This window comes from Oncorhynchus keta, unplaced genomic scaffold (genome assembly GCF_023373465.1).
Source record: "Oncorhynchus keta strain PuntledgeMale-10-30-2019 unplaced genomic scaffold, Oket_V2 Un_contig_6537_pilon_pilon, whole genome shotgun sequence".
Classification (NCBI taxonomy): domain Eukaryota; kingdom Metazoa; phylum Chordata; class Actinopteri; order Salmoniformes; family Salmonidae; genus Oncorhynchus; species Oncorhynchus keta.
In genome coordinates this window covers 50,392-70,000 of record NW_026288916.1, presented here as the reverse complement: position 1 = coordinate 70,000, position 19,609 = coordinate 50,392, and the positions used below count along the sequence as shown (strand labels likewise).

The following is a 19,609-nucleotide window of genomic DNA, read 5'->3' as shown; positions in this document are numbered from 1 at the left end:
TAACCCTGTTGGACCAGACACCACCCATGATCCCCACTGTTTAACCCTGTTGAACCAGACACCACCCATGATCCCCACTGTTTAACCCTGTTGAACCAGACACCACCCATGATCCCCACTGTTTAACCCTGTTGGACCAGACACCACCCATGATCCCCACTGTTTAACCCTGTTGAACCAGACACCACCCATGATCCCCACTGTTTAACCCTGTTGGACCAGACACCACCCATGATCCCCACTGTTTAACCCTGTTGGACCAGACACCACCCATGATCCCCACTGTTTAACCCTGTTGAACCAGACACCACCCATGATCCCCACTGTTTAACCCTGTTGGCTGGCTGTTCTCTGCACATTAACACTCTGAGAATCAATCACCCCCCTGTCGCCAAGGCAACAGCTAAAATATACCTAAGTCTTAGAGAGATAAGAGAAGAACGAAAGAGAGAGGGGGGAGAGCATCAATGTTCCCATGAGACAATATCTTCCTAATGATCTCCTAGTTTCCTACAGTAGGGAACTTTACCTGCTTTAATGCCCTGATAATTATCCCCTAGTTTCCTACAGTAGAGAACTACCTACTAATGCCTTGATAATTATCTCCTAGTTCCCTACAGTAGAGAACTACCTGCTCAATGCCTTGATAATTATCTCCTAGTTTCCTACAGTAGAGAACTACCTGCTTAATGCCTTGATAATTATCTCCTAGTTTCCTACAGTAGAGAACTACCTGCTTAATGCCTTGATAATTATCTCCTAGTTTCCTACAGTAGAGAACTACCTGCTTAATGCCTTGATAATTATCTCCTAGTTTCCTACAGTAGAGAACTACCTACTAATGTCTTGATAATTATCTCCTAGTTTCCTACAGTAGAGAACTACCTGCTTAATGCCTTGATAATTATCTCCTAGTTTACTACAGTAGAGAACTACCTGCTTAATGCCTTGTTAATTATCTCCTAGTTTCCTACAGTGGAGAACTACCTGCTTAATGCCTTGATAATTATCTCCTAGTTTCCTACAGTAGGGAACTACCTGCTTAATGCCCTGATAATTATCTCCTAGTTTCCTACAGTAGAGAACTACCTGCTTAATGCCTTGATAATTATCTCCTAGTTTCCTACAGTTGAGAACTACCTACTAATGCCTTGATAATTATCTCCTAGTTTCCTACAGTAGAAAACTGCCTACTAATGCCTTGATAATTATCTCCTAGTTTCCTACAGTAGAGAACTACCTGCTTAATGCCTTGATAATTATCTCCTAGTTTCCTACAGTAGAGAACTACCTGCTTAATGCCTTGATAATTATCTCCTTGTTTCCTGCAGTAGAGAACTACCTGCTTAATGCCTTGATAATTATCTCCTAGTTTCCTACAGTAGAGAACTACCTGCTTAATGCCTTGATAATTATCTCCTAGTTTCCTACAGTAGAGAACTACCTGCTTAATGCCTTGATAATTATCTCCTAGTTTCCTACAGTAGAGAACTACCTGCTTTAATGCCTTGATAATTATCTCCTAGTTTCCTACAGTAGAGAACTACCTGCTTAATGCCTTGATAATTATCTCCTAGTTTCCTACAGTAGAGAACTACCTGCTTAATGCCTTGATAATTATCTCCTAGTTTCCTACAGTAGAGAACTACCTGCTTAATGCCTTGATAATTATCTCCTAGTTTCCTACAGTAGAGAACTACCTGCTTAATGCCTTGATAATTATCTCTAGTTTCCTACAGTAGAGAACTACTGCTTAATGCCTTGATAATTATCTCCTAGTTTCCTACAGTAGAGAACTACCTGCTTAATGCCTTGATAATTATCTCCTAGTTTCCTACAGTAGAGAACTACCTGCTTAATGCCTTGATAATTATCTCTAGTTACCTACAGTAGAGAACTACCTGCTTAATGCCTTGATAATTATCTCCTAGTTTCCTACAGTAGAGAACTACCTGTGTTAATGCCTTGATAATTATCTCCTAGTTTCCTACAGTAGAGAACTACCTGCTTAATGCTTTGATAATTATCTCCTAGTTTCCTACAGTAGAGAACTACCTGCTTTAATGCCTTGATAATTATCTCCTAGTTTCCTACAGTAGAGAACTACTGTTTCTTAATGCCTTGATAATTATCTCTTTTCATAGTTTCTACTTACTCTACTACCTGCTTAATGCCTCTGATAATTATCTCTAGTTTCCTCTACTTACCTGCTTAATCTTGATAATTATCTCTAGTTTCCTACTACTACTTGCTGCTTAATGCCTTGATAATTATCTCTAGTTTCCTACAGTAGACTCTACTACCTGCTTAATCCTTGATAATTATCTCTAGTTTCCTACAGTCTACTTCCTGTTTCCTGTCACTCTGGAAAATGCAACTTTTGATAAATTGATGAATTTCTCTTTTCATTCCAATGTAATCTACTTACTCTACTTACTCTACTTACTCTGCTTACTCTGCTTACTCTGCTTGACTTACTCTGCTTACTCTGCTTACTCTACTTGCTCTAAACTCTGCTTACTCTGCTTACTCTAACTCTGTTACTCTGCTTACTCTGGGATACTCTACTTATCTGCTTACTCTGCTTACTCTGAGGGGAGGCTTACTCTACTTACTCTGCTTACTCTAATTACTCTACTTACTCTGCTTACTCTGCTTACTCTACTTACTCTACTTACTCTACTTACTCTGCCCTTACTTACTCTACTTACTCTACTTACTCTGCTTACTCTACTTACTCTGCTTACTCTACTTACTCTGCTTACTCTCTACTTACTCTACTCTACTTACTCTACTTACTCTGCTTACTCTACTTACTCTACTTACTCTGCTTACTCTGCTTACTCTACTTACTCTCTACTTACCTGCTTACTCTACCCCCTACTTACTCTACTTACTCTGCTTACTCTACTTACTCTGCTTACTCTGCTTACTCTAGGACTCTACTTACTCTCTTACTTACTCTGCTTACTCTACTTACTCTGCTGACTCTACTTACTCTATTACTCTGCTTACTCCCAGACTCTACTTACTCTACTTACTCTACTTACTCTGCTTACTCTACTTACTCTACTTACTCTACTTACTCTGCTTACTCTACTTACTCTACTTACTCTGCTTACTCTACTTACTCTGCTTACTCTACTTACTCTACTTACTCTGCTTACTCTGCTTACTCTACTTACTCTACTTACTCTGCTTACTCTGCCATTGTTATTTTCAACGTGTGATAGACATCTAAACTAGGGAGTCAAATCCAACTTGTCAAGACTAGACCGGGGAACGCTGCAGACAGGGGACGGTAAATGAATTAGGAATGATGTCTGCATAAATGTAGCATAATTAAAAGCCTAATGAGGCATTAATATGCTATTTGCAAATGATGAGCGTGAGCAAGGAAACAAATCTCCCTTAATGTGTTGGGAAAACCACAGACCACAGATGAGGGGAGGGGAGGGGAGGAGAGGAGAGGAGAGGAGAGGAGAGAACCATGCTGCCCCCCAGGCACAGTACTGACAGGAGGAGACACAGGACAGGACCATGGAGGGAGGGGAGGGGAGGACCCATGAGACCCAGTACTGACAGGACCATGCTGATCCCCCAGACCCAGTAGACAGGACCATGCTGACCCCCCAGGCAGACACAGTACTGACAGGACCATGCTGATCCCCCAGACACAGTACTGACAGGACCATGCTGACCCCACCCAGACAAGACCATGCTGACCCCCCACCCCCACCAGACACAGTACTGACAGGACCAGATTGACTTAGCTGGCTAAGGTCAGGAAGTCAGTTATAGCTGGCTAAGGTCAGGAAGTCAGTTTTATCTGGCTAAGGTCAGGAAGTCAGTTTTATCTGGCTAAGGTCAGGAAGTCAGTTATAGCTGGCTAAGGTCAGGAAGTCAGTTTTATCTGGCTAAGGTCAGGAAGTCAGTTATAGCTGGCTAAGGTCAGGAAGTCAGTTTTATCTGGCTAAGGTCAGGAAGTCAGTTATAGCTGGCTAAGGTCAGGAAGTCAGTTTTATCTGGCTAAGGTCAGGGAAGTCAGTTATAGCTGGCTAAGGTCAGGAAGTCAGTTATAGCTGGCTAAGTCAGCCATAGCTGGCTAGGTATAGCTGGCTAAGGTCAGGAAGTCAGTTATAGCTGGCTAAGGTCAGGAAGTCAGTTATAGCTGGCTAAGGTCAGGAAGTCAGTTATAGCTGGCTAAGGTCAGGAAGTCAGTTATAGCTGGCTATGGTCAGGAAGTCAGTTATAGCTGGCTAAGGTCAGGAAGTCAGTTATAGCTGGCTAAGGTCAGGAAGTCAGTTATAGCTGGCTAAGGTCAGGAAGTCAGTTATAGCTGGCTAAGGTCAGGAAGTCAGTTATAGCTGGCTAAGGTCAGGAAGTCAGTTATAGCTGGCTAAGGTCAGGAAGTCAGTTATAGCTGGCTACGGTCAGGAAGTCAGTTATAGCTGGCTAAGGTCAGGAAGTCAGTTATAGCTGGCTAAGGTCAGGAAGTCAGTTATAGCTGGCTAAGGTCAGGAAGTCAGTTATAGCTGGCTAAGGTCAGGAAGTCAGTTTTAGCTGGCTAAGGTCAGGAAGTCAGTTATAGCTGGCTAAGGTCAGGAAGTCAGTTATAGCTGGCTAAGGTCAGGAAGTCAGTTATAGCTGGCTAAGGTCAGGAAGTCAGTTATAGCTGGCTAAGGTCAGGAAGTCAGTTATAGCTGGCTAAGGTCAGGAAGTCAGTTATAGCTGGCTAAGGTCAGGAAGTCAGTTATAGCTGGCTAAGGTCAGGAAGTCAGTTATAGCTGGCTAAGGTCAGGAAGTCAGTTATAGCTGGCTAAGGTCAGGAAGTCAGTTATAGCTGGCTAAGGTCAGGAAGTCAGTTATAGCTGGCTAAGGTCAGGAAGTCAGTTATAGCTGGCTAAGGTCAGGAAGTCAGTTATAGCTGGCTAAGGTCAGGAAGTCAGTTATAGCTGGCTAAGGTCAGGAAGTCAGTTATAGCTGGCTAAGGTCAGGAAGTCAGTTATAGCTGGCTAAGGTCAGGAAGTCAGTTATAGCTGGCTAAGGTCAGGAAGTCAGTTATAGCTGGCTAAGGTCAGGAAGTCAGTTATAGCTGGCTAAGCTCAGTTATAGCTGGCTAAGGTCAGGAAGTCAGTTATAGCTGGCTAAGGTCAGCTAAGATGGTGTCTTATGGGAGGAGAATTAAGTAGACATTAACATGCGCAGTTTGATCTACTCCAGGAAGTGATGTTGCAGACTAGCTCAGTGCTGCCCCCTCTCGTTGACTATCTAGACTTGAAGGCCAACCGGGGTACTGCAGGCTGCCAGTACCAACTATATAATCCTCATAACTTCTTCTGTGAACGATTTGACATACATCTGGTGGAATAGAGGAAACGATTGGTACCAGGATTGTCTTTAAAAAACAGCAACATTTGTACATAATATTGACCATGAAGATTGACAGTTTCTCATTTACTGAGGGAGGGGGGGCATCCTGTATTCTGAATTGAGTGGCGGCAGTCGTTCTCCCCCTGGTCCCAAACCACTGATGAGTATTTGGGAGTATTTCAACACAGTGTATTGGACCCAGGCCTGTGAACGTGTCTCTGCAGGTCCTTCTCTGGTTGGCGTGGTGAGGAAGGACTGGGCGTCTGACAACAGTATCGCCCTCTCCTGGACGGAGGTGGAACAGCAGCCCAACGTCATACTGGACTATGAGATCAAGTACTACGATAAGGTACAGACCACATTTATGGAACACTTTAGTTGTATAGAACAACGCAAAAAAGGGTTGTCGGTTCGATTCCCACACGGCTCACGTACTAAAAATCTATACACTCACTGTATTGCCAGCAGCATACCACTGCTGGCTTGCTTCTGAAGCTAAGCAGGGTTGGTCCTGGTCAGCAGCATACCACCCTGCATACCACTGCTGGCTTGCTTCTGAAGCTAAGCAGGGTTGGTCCTGGTCAGCAGCATACCACCCTGCATACCACTGCTGGCTTGATTCTGAAGTTAAGCAGGGTCAGTCCCTGGATAGGAGACCAGATGCTGCTGGAAGTGGTGTTGGAGGGCCAGTAGGAGGCACTCTTTCCTCTGGTCTAAAAAAATATCCCAATGCCCCAGGGCAGTGATTGGGGACACTGCCCTGTGTAGGGGGACGTTAAACGGGTGTCCTGACTCTCTGAGGTCATTAAAGATCCCATGGCACTTATCGTAAGAGTAGGGGTGTTAACCCCTGGTGTCCTGGCTAAATTCCCAATCTGGCCCTCAAACCATCACGGTCACCTAATCATCCCCAGCTTCCAATTGGCTCATTCATCCCCCTCCTCCTCTTCCCTGTAACTATTCCCCAGGTCGTTGCTCTAAATGAGAACGTGTTCTCAGTCAATTTACCTGGTTAAATAAATGTCACATTGTTAAATGAATATGTCTCTGTTAACCAGCGCTCCTCTAGGGGGGGGCTACTGGATATAAAGGTCTCTGTTAACCAGTGCTCCTCTAGGGGGGGGCTACTGGATATAAAGGTCTCTGTTAACCAGCGCTCCTCTAGGGGGGCTACTGGATATAAAGGTCTCTGTTAACCAGTGCTCCTCTAGGGGGCTACTGGATATAAAGGTCTCTGTTAACCAGCGCTCCTCTAGGGGGCTACTGGATATAAAGGTCTCTGTTAACCAGCGCTCCTCTAGGGGGGCTACTGGATATAAAGGTCTCTGTTAACCAGCACTCCTCTAGGGGGCTACTGGATATAAAGGTCTCTGTTAACCAGCGCTCCTCTAGGGGGGCTACTGGATATAAAGGTCTCTGTTAACCAGCGCTCCTCTAGGGGGCTACTGGATATAAAGGTCTCTGTTAACCAGCGCTCCTCTAGGGGGCTACTGGATATAAAGGTCTCTGTTAACCAGCGCTCCTCTAGGGGGGCTACTGGATATAAAGGTCTCTGTTAACCAGCGCTCCTCTAGGGGGGCTACTGGATATAAAGGTCTCTGTTAACCAGCGCTCCTCTAGGGGGCTACTGGATATAAAGGTCTCTGTTAACCAGCGCTCCTCTAGGGGGCTACTGGATATAAAGGTCTCTGTTAACCAGCGCTCCTCTAGGGGGCTACTGGATATAAAGGTCTCTGTTAACCAGCGCTCCTCTAGGGGGGCTACTGGATATAAAGGTCTCTGTTAACCAGCGCTCCTCTAGGGGGGCTACTGGATATAAAGGTCTCTGTTAACCAGCGCTCCTCTAGGGGGGCTACTGGATATAAAGGTCTCTGTTAACCAGCGCTCCTCTAGGGGGCTACTGGATATAAAGGTCTCTGTTAACCAGCGCTCCTCTAGGGGGCTACTGGATATAAAGGTCTCTGTTAACCAGCGCTCCTCTAGGGGGCTACTGGATATAAAGGTCTCTGTTAACCAGTGCTCCTCTAGGGGGGCTACTGGATATAAAGGTCTCTGTTAACCAGCACTCCTCTAGGGGGCTACTGGATATAAAGGTCTCTGTTAACCAGCACTCCTCTAGGGGGCTACTGGATATAAAGGTCTCTGTTAACCAGTGCTCCTCTAGGGGGCTACTGGATATAAAGGTCTCTGTTAACCAGCGCTCCTCTAGGGGGGCTACTGGATATAAAGGTCTCTGTTAACCAGCGCTCCTCTAGGGGGCTACTGGATATAAAGGTCTCTGTTAACCAGCGCTCCTCTAGGGGGACTACTGGATATAAAGGTCTCTGTTAACCAGCGCTCCTCTAGGGGGGCTACTGGATATAAAGGTCTCTGTTAACCAGCACTCCTCTAGGGGGGGCTACTGGATATAAAGGTCTCTGTTAACCAGCGCTCCTCTAGGGGGGCTACTGGATATAAAGGTCTCTGTTAACCAGCGCTCCTCTAGGGGGCTACTGGATATAAAGGTCTCTGTTAACCAGCGCTCCTCTAGGGGGGGGCTACTGGATATAAAGGTCTCTGTTAACCAGCGCTCCTCTAGGGGGGCTACTGGATATAAAGGTCTCTGTTAACCAGCACTCCTCTAGGGGGCTACTGGATATAAAGGTCTCTGTTAACCAGCGCTCCTCTAGGGGGCTACTGGATATAAAGGTCTCTGTTAACCAGCGCTCCTCTAGGGGGCTACTGGATATAAAGGTCTCTGTTAACCAGCGCTCCTCTAGGGGGGCTACTGGATATAAAGGTCTCTGTTAACCAGCGCTCCTCTAGGGGGCTACTGGATATAAAGGTCTCTGTTAACCAGCGCTCCTCTAGGGGGGCTACTGGATATAAAGGTCTCTGTTAACCAGCGCTCCTCTAGGGGGCTACTGGATATAAAGGTCTCTGTTAACCAGCGCTCCTCTAGGGGGCTACTGGATATAAAGGTCTCTGTTAACCAGCACTCCTCTAGGGGGCTACTGGATATAAAGGTCTCTGTTAACCAGCGCTCCTCTAGGGGGGCTACTGGATATAAAGGTCTCTGTTAACCAGCGCTCCTCTAGGGGGGCTACTGGATATAAAGGTCTCTGTTAACCAGCGCTCCTCTAGGGGGCTACTGGATATAAAGGTCTCTGTTAACCAGCGCTCCTCTAGGGGGCTACTGGATATAAAGGTCTCTGTTAACCAGCGCTCCTCTAGGGGGGCTACTGGATATAAAGGTCTCTGTTAACCAGCGCTCCTCTAGGGGGCTACTGGATATAAAGGTCTCTGTTAACCAGCGCTCCTCTAGGGGGCTACTGGATATAAAGGTCTCTGTTAACCAGCGCTCCTCTAGGGGGCTACTGGATATAAAGGTCTCTGTTAACCAGCGCTCCTCTAGGGGGCTACTGGATATAAAGGTCTCTGTTAACCAGCGCTCCTCTAGGGGGCTACTGGATATAAAGGTCTCTGTTAACCAGCGCTCCTCTAGGGGGCTACTGGATATAAAGGTCTCTGTTAACCAGCGCTCCTCTAGGGGGGCTACTGGATATAAAGGTCTCTGTTAACCAGCGCTCCTCTAGGGGGGCTACTGGATATAAAGGTCTCTGTTAACCAGCGCTCCTCTAGGGGGGCTACTGGATATAAAGGTCTCTGTTAACCAGCGCTCCTCTAGGGGGGCTACTGGATATAAAGGTCTCTGTTAACCAGCGCTCCTCTAGGGGGGCTACTGGATATAAAGGTCTCTGTTAACCAGCGCTCCTCTAGGGGGCTACTGGATATAAAGGTCTCTGTTAACCAGCGCTCCTCTAGGGGGGCTACTGGATATAAAGGTCTCTGTTAACCAGCGCTCCTCTAGGGGGCTACTGGATATAAAGGTCTCTGTTAACCAGTGCTCCTCTAGGGGGCTACTGGATATAAAGGTCTCTGTTAACCAGCGCTCCTGGAGGGGCTACTGGATATAAAGGTCTCTGTTAACCAGCGCTCCTGGAGGGGCTACTGGATATAAAGGTCTCTGTTAACCAGCGCTCCTCTAGGGGGCTACTGGATATAAAGGTCTCTGTTAACCAGCGCTCCTGGAGGGGCTACTGGATATAAAGGTCTCTGTTAACCAGCGCTCCTCTAGGGGGCTACTGGATATAAAGGTCTCTGTTAACCAGCGCTCCTCTAGGGGGGCTACTGGATATAAAGGTCTCTGTTAACCAGCGCTCCTCTAGGGGGGCTACTGGATATAAAGGTCTCTGTTAACCAGCGCTCCTCTAGGGGGGCTACTGGATATAAAGGTCTCTGTTAACCAGCGCTCCTCTAGGGGGCTACTGGATATAAAGGTCTCTGTTAACCAGCGCTCCTCTAGGGGGCTACTGGATATAAAGGTCTCTGTTAACCAGCGCTCCTCTAGGGGGCTACTGGATATAAAGGTCTCTGTTAACCAGCGCTCCTGGAGGGGGCTACTGGATATAAAGGTCTCTGTTAACCAGCGCTCCTCTAGGGGGGCTACTGGATATAAAGGTCTCTGTTAACCAGTGCTCCTCTAGGGGGCTACTGGATATAAAGGTCTCTGTTAACCAGCGCTCCTCTAGGGGGGCTACTGGATATAAAGGTCTCTGTTAACCAGTGCTCCTCTAGGGGGCTACTGGATATAAAGGTCTCTGTTAACCAGTGCTCCTCTAGGGGGCTACTGGATATAAAGGTCTCTGTTAACCAGCGCTCCTCTAGGGGGACTACTGGATATAAAGGTCTCTGTTAACCAGCGCTCCTCTAGGGGGCTACTGGATATAAAGGTCTCTGTTAACCAGTGCTCCTCTAGGGGGGCTACTGGATATAAAGGTCTCTGTTAACCAATAGCTCCTCTCTAGGGGGCTACTGGATATAAAGGTCTCTGTTAACCAGCGCTCCTCTAGGGGGCTACTGGATATAAAGGTCTCTGTTAACCAGCGCTCCTCTAGGGGGCTACTGGATATAAAGGTCTCTGTTAACCAGTGCTCCTCTAGGGGGGCTACTGGATATAAAGGTCTCTGTTAACCAGCGCTCCTCTAGGGGGGGACTACTGGATATAAAGGTCTCTGTTAACCAGCGCTCCTGGAGGGGGCTACTGGATATAAGGTCTCTGTTAACCAGCGCTCCTCTAGGGGGCTACTGGATATAAAGGTCTCTGTTAACCAGCGCTCCTCTAGGGGGCTACTGGATATAAAGGTCTCTGTTAACCAGCGCTCCTCTAGGGGGGCTACTGGATATAAAGGTCTCTGTTAACCAGCGCTCCTCTAGGGGGCTACTGGATATAAAGGTCTCTGTTAACCAGCGCTCCTCTAGGGGGCTACTGGATATAAAGGTCTCTGTTAACCAGTGCTCCTCTAGGGGGGGGCTACTGGATATAAAGGTCTCTGTTAACCAGCGCTCCTCTAGGGGGCTACTGGATATAAAGGTCTCTGTTAACCAGCGCTCCTGGAGGGGGGGCTACTGGATATAAAGGTCTCTGTTAACCAGCGCTCCTCTTGAGGGGGGACTACTGGATATAAAGGTCTCTGTTAACCAGCGCTCCTCTAGGGGGGCTACTGGATATAAAGGTCTCTGTTAACCAGCGCTCCTGGAGGGGGCTACTGGATATAAAGGTCTCTGTTAACCAGTGCTCCTGGAGGGGGCTACTGGATATAAAGGTCTCTGTTAACCAGCGCTCCTGGAGGGGGGCTACTGGATATAAAGGTCTCTGTTAACCAGCGCTCCTCGAGGGGGGCTACTGGATATAAAGGTCTCTGTTAACCAGTGCTCCTGGAGGGGGGCTACTGGATATAAAGGTCTCTGTTAACCAGCGCTCCTGGAGGGGGCTACTGGATATAAAGGTCTCTGTTAACCAGTGCTCCTGGAGGGGGTTTCTGTTAACCAGCGCTCCTCTAGGGGGCTACTGGATATAAAGGTCTCTGTTAACCAGTGCTCCTGGAGGGGGCTACTGGATATAAAGGTCTCTGTTAACCAGTGCTCCTCTAGGGGGCTACTGGATATAAAGGTCTCTGTTAACCAGTGCTCCTGAAGGGGGCTACTGGATATAAAGGTCTCTGTTAACCAGCGCTCCTCTGGGGGCTACTGGATATAAAGGTATCTGTTAACCAGCGCTCCTGGAGGGCTACTGGATATAAAGGTCTCTGTTAACCAGCGCTCCTCTAGGGGGGCTACTGGATATAAAGGTCTCTGTTAACCAGCGCTCCTCTAGGGGGCTACTGGATATAAAGGTCTCTGTTAACCAGCGCTCCTGGAGGGGGCTACTGGATATAAAGGTCTCTGTTAACCAGCTCTCCTGGAGGGGGACTACTGGATATAAAGGTCTCTGTTAACCAGCACTCCTCTTGGGGGGCTACTGGATATAAAGGTCTCTGTTAACCAGCGCTCCTTTGAGGGGGCTACTGGATATAAAGGTCTCTGTTAACCAGCGCTCCTCTAGGGGGGCTACTGGATATAAAGGTCTCTGTTAACCAGCGCTCCTCTAGGGGGCTACTGGATATAAAGGTCTCTGTTAACCAGCGCTCCTCTAGGGGGGGCTACTGGATATAAAGGTCTCTGTTAACCAGCGCTCCTCTGTTGGATATAAAGGTCTCTGTTAACCAGCGCTCCTCTAGGGGGGCTACTGGATATAAAGGTCTCTGTTAACCAGCGCTCCTGGAGGGGGCTACTGGATATAAAGGTCTCTGTTAACCAGCGCTCCTCTAGGGGGGCTACTGGATATAAAGGTCTCTGTTAACCAGCGCTCCTGGGGGGGGCTACTGGATATAAAGGTCTCTGTTAACCAGCGCTCCTCTAGGGGGCTACTGGATATAAAGGTCTCTGTTAACCAGCGCTCCTCTAGGGGGCTACTGGATATAAAGGTCTCTGTTAACCAGCGCTCCTGGAGGGGGGCTACTGGATATAAAGGTCTCTGTTAACCAGCGCTCCTCTAGGGGGCTACTGGATATAAAGGTCTCTGTTAACCAGCACTCCTGGAGGGGGCTACTGGATATAAAGGTCTCTGTTAACCAGCGCTCCTCTAGGGGGGCTACTGGATATAAAGGTCTCTGTTAACCAGCGCTCCTCTAGGGGGGCTACTGGATATAAAGGTCTCTGTTAACCAGCGCTCCTCTAGGGGGCTACTGGATATAAAGGTCTCTGTTAACCAGTGCTCCTCTAGGGGGGCTACTGGATATAAAGGTCTCTGTTAACCAGCGCTCCTCTAGGGGGCTACTGGATATAAAGGTCTCTGTTAACCAGCGCTCCTCTAGGGGGGGGCTACTGGATATAAAGGTCTCTGTTAACCAGCGCTCCTCTAGGGGGCTACTGGATATAAAGGTCTCTGTTAACCAGCGCTCCTCTAGGGGGCTACTGGATATAAAGGTCTCTGTTAACCAGCGCTCCTCTAGGGGGCTACTGGATATAAAGGTCTCTGTTAACCAGCACTCCTCTAGGGGGCTACTGGATATAAAGGTCTCTGTTAACCAGTGCTCCTCTAGGGGGCTACTGGATATAAAGGTCTCTGTTAACCAGTGCTCCTCTAGGGGGGCTACTGGATATAAAGGTCTCTGTTAACCAGCGCTCCTCTAGGGGGCTACTGGATATAAAGGTCTCTGTTAACCAGCGCTCCTGGGGGGCTACTGGATATAAAGGTCTCTGTTAACCAGCGCTCCTGGGGGGCTACTGGATATAAAGGTCTCTGTTAACCAGCGCTCCTCTAGGGGGGGGGGGCTACTGGATATAAAGGTCTCTGTTAACCAGTGCTCCTCTAGGGGGGCTACTGGATATAAAGGTCTCTGTTAACCAGTGCTCCTCTAGGGGGGGGCTACTGCATGCCTTATTTTGCTCCCACCCTGTTGTAAGTGAAGTCATTGTGGGCGTGTCCTCACCAGGAACAGGAAGAGTCGGGCTACTCATCGACCCGTACCAAGGCCCTGGGCGTCGTGGTGACCGGTCTCAAGCCCTCCACTGTGTACATGTTCCACGTGCGCGCTCGCACCGCCGCGGGCCTCACCGCTTACAGCAACACGGTTCACTTCTCCACCGGGGACGAGTGTGAGGACGCGCACGTGTGTGTGTGTGTGTGTGTGTGTGTGTGTGTGTGTGTGTGTCTCAGTGTGTGTATCTCAGTGTGTGTATCTCAGTGTGTGCTTGTCTCAGTGTATCTCAGTGTGTGTGTGTGTGTGTGTCTCAGTGTGTGTGTCTCAGTGTGTATGTTCAGTGCGTGTGCTGTGTCTCAGTGTGTGTGTGTCTCAGTGTGTGTGTGTCTCAGTGTGTGTGTCTCAGTGTGTGTGTGTCTCAGTGTCAGTGTGTGCTTGTCTCAGTGTGTCTCAGTGTGTGTGTCTCAGTGTGTGTGTGTCTCAGTGTGTGTGTGTCTCAGTGTGTCTCAGTGTGTGTGTCTCAGTGTGTGTGTGTCTCAGTGTGTGTCTCAGTGTTTGTGTCTCAGTGTTTGTGTGTCTCAGTGTGTGTGTGTCTCAGTGTGTCTCAGTGTGTGTGTGTCTCAGTGTGTGTGTGTCTCAGTGTGTGTGTGTGTCTCAGTGTGTGTGTGTCTCAGTGTGTGTGTGTCTCAGTGTGTTCAGTGTTTGTGTGTCTCAGTGTGTGTGTGTCTCAGTGTTTGTGTGTCTCAGTGTTTGTGTGTCTCAGTGTGTGTGTGTGTCAGTGTTTGTGTGTCTCAGTGTTTGTGTGTCTCAGTGTGTGTCTTGTCTCAGTGTGTCTCAGTGTGTGTGTGTCTCAGTGTGTGTGTGTCTCAGTGTTTGTGTGTCTCAGTGTGTGTGTGTCTCAGTGTTTGTGTGTCTCAGTGTGTGTGTGTCTCAGTGTTTGTGTGTCTCAGTGTTTGTGTATCTCAGTGTGTGTGTGTCTCAGTGTTTGTGTGTCTCAGTGTGTGTGTGTCTCAGTGTTTGTGTGTCTCAGTGTTTGTGTGTCTCAGTGTGTGTGTGTCTCAGTGTGTGTGTGTCTCAGTGTGTGTTGTCTCAGTGTGTCTCAGTGTGTGTGTGTCTCAGTGTGTGTGTGTCTCAGTGTTTGTGTATCTCAGTGTTTGTGTGTCTCAGTGTGTGTGTGTCTCAGTGTGTGTTGTCTCAGTGTGTCTCAGTGTTTGTGTCTCAGTGTGTGTGTGTCTCAGTGTGTGTGTCAGTGTCTCAGTGTGTGTCTCAGTGTTTGTGTGTCTCAGTGTGTGTGTGTCTCAGTGTGTGTGTCTCAGTGTTTGTGTGTCTCAGTGTGTGCTTGTCTCAGTGTGTCAGTGTGTGTATCTCAGTGTGTGTATCTCAGTGTGTGTAGTACTAAGTTGTGTGCTTGTCTCAGTGTATCTCAGTGTGTGCTTGTCTCAGTGTATCTCAGTGTGTGTGTGTCTCAGTGTGTGTGTGTCTCAGTGTGTGTGTGTCTCAGTGTGTGCTTGTCTCAGTGTGTCTCAGTGTGTGTGTATCTCAGTGTGTGTATCTCAGTGTGTGTAGTCCTCAGTGTGTGCTTGTCTCAGTGTGTCTCAGTGTGTGTATCTCAGTGTGTGTGTGTCTCAGTGTGTGTGTGTCTCAGTGTGTGCTTGTCTCAGTGTGTCTCAGTGTGTGCTTGTCTCAGTGTGTATGTCTCAGTGTGTGTGTATCTCAGTGTGTGTGTGTCTCAGTGTGTGTGTGTGTCTCGGTGTGTGTAGTACTAAGTTGTGTGCTTGTCTCTCTCTGCTCTGACCCGTAACAGACTCAGGCATGGCAGCTGACCAGGGACAGGTGCTCGTGGTTGTCACGGCAGCCGTGGGTGGGTTCTCCCTGCTCATCATCCTCACCCTCTTCTTCCTCATCACCGGACGGTAAGGGACATCCCCACTCCTTAGTAGTACACTACTTTACATCCCCACTCCTTAGTAGTGCACTACTTTACATCCTGACTCCTTAGTAGTACACTACTTTACATCCCCACTCCTTAGTAGTGCACTACTTTACATCCTGACTCCTTAGTAGTACACTACTTTACATCCCCACTCCTTAGTAGTACACTACTTTACATCCCCACTCCTTAGTAGTACACTACTTTACATCCCCACTCCTTAGTAGTACACTACCTTACATCCCCACTCCTTAGTAGTACACACATCCCCACAATCCTTAGTAGTGCACAACATACTTCTGAAGTAATACTTATGCCCCCTCTCTCTCAATTCAATGTGCCCTTAGGTTGCCTTGACAACAATTCAAGGGGCTGTAACCTTTCTGGTGCAGGCGTTCTGCTAGCGACCTCGACAACATCCGAGCGCCAAATTTAAAATACAGAAATAGTCATAATAAACATTCATAAAAAAATACAAGTGTTATACATCGGTGTAAAGATTAACTTCTCTTTAATCCAGACGCTTTTACAGATTTCAAAAAGGCTTTACGGCGAAAGCACACCATGTGATTATCTGAGGACAGCGCCCCGCGTACAAAAGCAAACATTTTTCAACCAAGTAAAGGAATTACAAAAGTCAGAAATAGCGATAACATTATTCACTTACCTTTGAAGATCTTCATATGGTTGCACTCACAAGAGTCCCAGCTACACAATAAATGTTTGTTTTGTTCGATAAAGTCCCTCTTTATATCCCAAAAACTCTTGTTTTGTTGGCGCGTTTTGTTCAGTAATCCACTGAGTCCAAGGTGGTCAAAACATGCAGACAAATACATCCTAATAGTACCGGTAAAGTTCGTCGAAACATGTCAAACGATGTTTCGAATTAATCCTCAGGTTGTCAACTATCTAGATAATCGATAATATTTCAACCGGACAACAAGCGTATTCAATAGAAGGGGAAAAACAGAGGGCAAACCAGCTCTGCATTCTTCCTCAGTCCACTGACAAAAAGGGTCTCATTCTTCTTCATTTTTCAGAAAACAAGCCTTAAACCATGTCTAAAGACTGTTGACATCTAGTGGAAGCCATAGGAACTGCAATCTGGGTCCTAACCCATTAGACACGGTACAGACATTCAATTCAAAATAGGAACTGCAATCTGGGAGGCTGAAGTCATAGTTTTCAATAGCTGGGAGGTGTGTCTCAGTGTATCTCAGTGTGGCTGAAGTCATAGTTTTCAATAGTTTCACATTTGAAGTGGCTCGGAGCTCCAAAATTAAAATACCCCACATCAAAGAAATCCCACTTCCTGGATGGATTTTCCTCAGGTTTTATTATTTTATTATATTATTTTAACAGTTTTGGAAACTTTAGAGTGTTTTCTATTCAAATCTACCAATTATATGCATATCCTAGCTTCTAGGCCTGAGTAACATGCAGTTTACTTTGGGCACACTTCTCATCCAGATGTCGAAATACTGCCCCCTACCCAAGAGGCCACAGGGAGATTTATTGGCATGGGAAACATATGTTATTAACATTGCCAAAGCAATTGAAATAGATAATATACAAAATTGAAATAAACAATAAAAATGAACAGTAAACATTACACTCACAGAAGTTCCAAAAGAATAAAGACTTTTCAAATGTCATATTATAATGTACAAATGGTAAAGGACACAAGATAAAATAAATAAGCATAAATATGGGTTGTATTTATAATGGTGTTTGTTCTTCACTGGTTGCACCTTTTCTCGTGGCAACAGGTCACAAATCTTGCTGCTGTGATGTCACACTGTGGTATTTCACCCAGTAGATATGGGAGTTTATCAAAATTGGATTTGTTTTCAAATTCTTTGTGGATCTGTGTAATCTGAGGGAAATATGCGTCTCTAAAATGGTCATACATTGGGCAGGAGGTTAGGAAGTGCAGCTCAGTTTCCACCTCATTTTGTGGGCAGTGAGCACATAGCCTGTCTTCTCTTGAGAGCCATGTCTGCCTACGGCGGCCTTTCTCAATAGCAAGGCTATGCTCACTGAGTCTGTACATAGTCAAAGCTTTCCTTAAATTTGGGTCGGTCACAGTGGTCAGGTATTCTGCCAATCTCTGTTTAGGGCCAAATAGCATTCTAGTTTGCTCAGTTTTTTTGTTACTTCTTTCTAATTTGTCAAGTAATTATCTTTTTGTTTTCTCGTAATTTGGTTGGTGTCTGATTGTGTTGCTGAGTCCTGGGACTCTGTAGGGTGTTTGTGTATGTGAACAGAGCCCCAGGACTCACTCTCTCCCTCTCCCTCGCCATCTCTCTTCTCTCCCCTCTCTCTTCAACCATTCCTCTTTCTCACCCTTTCCCTCCCTCTCCCACTTCCTCCCCCTCTCTCTCCTCTCCTCTCTTCCTTCTCCTCCCCTCTCTCCCCCACCACCTCTCTCTCTCTCTCTCTCTCTCTCTCTCTCTCTCTCTCTCTCTCTCTCTCTCTCTCTCTCTCTCTCCCCCCCTCTCTCCCCTTTCTATTATCTCTCTATCTTCCTCTCCCCCTCTTCTCTCATTATTTCTGAGTGTGATTCAGTCGGTTCAACCAGGCAGGTTTTAATGGACCCCCCCCACATCCGCCAAGCTGTCCTTCTCATGTTCCCATTGGCTGGGACACTTTTATGCCTAATTACCTTGCATGCAATCCAGCTGCTGGCTGTCTGGTTGTGTCCTCTCATTGGTTGCTCCCCTGTCTGTCTGCAGCTACGACTGACTGACAGAGAGTGTATGAACTCTGACAGGAGGTTCAGATTGGGACTGGGCTACGACATAGGATGAGTCCCAAATGGGACACTGACTGGAGGTTCAGATTGGGACTGGGCTACGACAGAGGATGAGTCCCAAATGGGACACTGACTGGAGGTTCAGATTGGGACTGGGCTACGACATAGGATGAGTCCCAAATGGGACACTGACTGGAGGTTCAGATTGGGACTGGGCTACGACATAGGATGAGTCCCAAATGGGACACTGACTGGAGGTTCAGATTGGGACTGGGCTACGACAGAGGATGAGTCCCAAATGGGACACTGACTGGAGGTTCAGATTGGGACTGGGCTACGACAGAGGATGAGTCCCAAATGGGACACTGACTGGAGGTTCAGATTGGGACTGGGCTACGACATAGGATGAGTCCCAAATGGGACACTGACTGGAGGTTCAGATTGGGACTGGGCTACGACATAGGATGAGTCCCAAATGGGACACTGACTGGAGGTTCACATTGGGACTGGGCTACGACATAGGATGAGTCCCAAATGGGACACTGACTGGAGGTTCAGATTGGGACTGGGCTACGACATAGGATGAGTCCCAAATGGGACACTGACTGGAGGTTCAGATTGGGACTGGGCTACGACAGAGGATGAGTCCCAAATGGGATGCTGTTTGGAGGTTCAGATTGAGACTGGGCTACGACAGAGGATGAGTCCCAAATGGGACACTGACTGGAGGTTCAGATTGGGACTGGGCTACGACATAGGATGAGTCCCAAATGGGACACTGACTGGAGGTTCACATTGGGACTGGGCTACGACAGAGGATGAGTCCCAAATGGGATGCTGTTTGGAGGTTCAGATTGAGACTGGGCTACGACATAGGATGAGTCCCAAATGGGACACTGACAGGAGGCTCAGATTGGGACTGGGCTACGACATAGGATGAGTCCCAAATGGGACACTGACAGGAGGTTCAGATTGGGACTGGGCTACGACAGAGGATGAGTCCCAAATGAACTCTGACTGGAGGTTCAGATTGGGACTGGGCTACGACATAGGATGAGTCCCAAATGGGACACTGACTGGAGGTTCACATTGGGACTGGGCTACGACATAGGATGAGTCCCAAATGGGACACTGACTGGAGGTTCAGATTGGGACTGGGCTACGACAGAGGATGAGTCCCAAATGGGACGCTGTTTGGAGGTTCAGATTGGGACTGGGCTACGACAGAGGATGAGTCCCAAATGGGACGCTGTTTGGAGGTTCAGATTGAGACTGGGCTACGACAGAGGATGAGTCCCAAATGGGACGCTGATTGGAGGTTCAGATTGGGACTGGGCTACGACAGAGGATGAGTCCCAAATGGGACACTGACTGGAGGTTCAGATTGGGACTGGGCTACGACAGAGGATGAGTCCCAAATGGGACGCTGTTTGGAGGTTCAGATTGGGACTGGGCTACGACAGAGGATGAGTCCCAAATGGGACGCTGTTTGGAGGTTCAGATTGAGACTGGGCTACGACAGAGGATGAGTCCCAAATGGAACTCTGACAGGAGGTTCAGATTGGGACTGGGCTACGACAGAGGATGAGTCCCAAATGGGACGCTGTTTGGAGGTTCAGATTGAGACTGGGCTACAACAGAGGATGAGTCCCAAATGGGACGCTGTTTGGAGGTTCAGATTGAGACTGGGCTACGACATAGGATGAG

At 47.6% G+C, this 19,609-nt stretch overlaps 1 pseudogene; it reads left to right on the top strand.

The window, feature by feature from the left end:
• LOC127925980 (ephrin type-A receptor 6-like) overlaps positions 1 to 19,609 on the top strand; it is a 115,078-nt pseudogene that overhangs the window by 70,282 nt on the left and 25,187 nt on the right.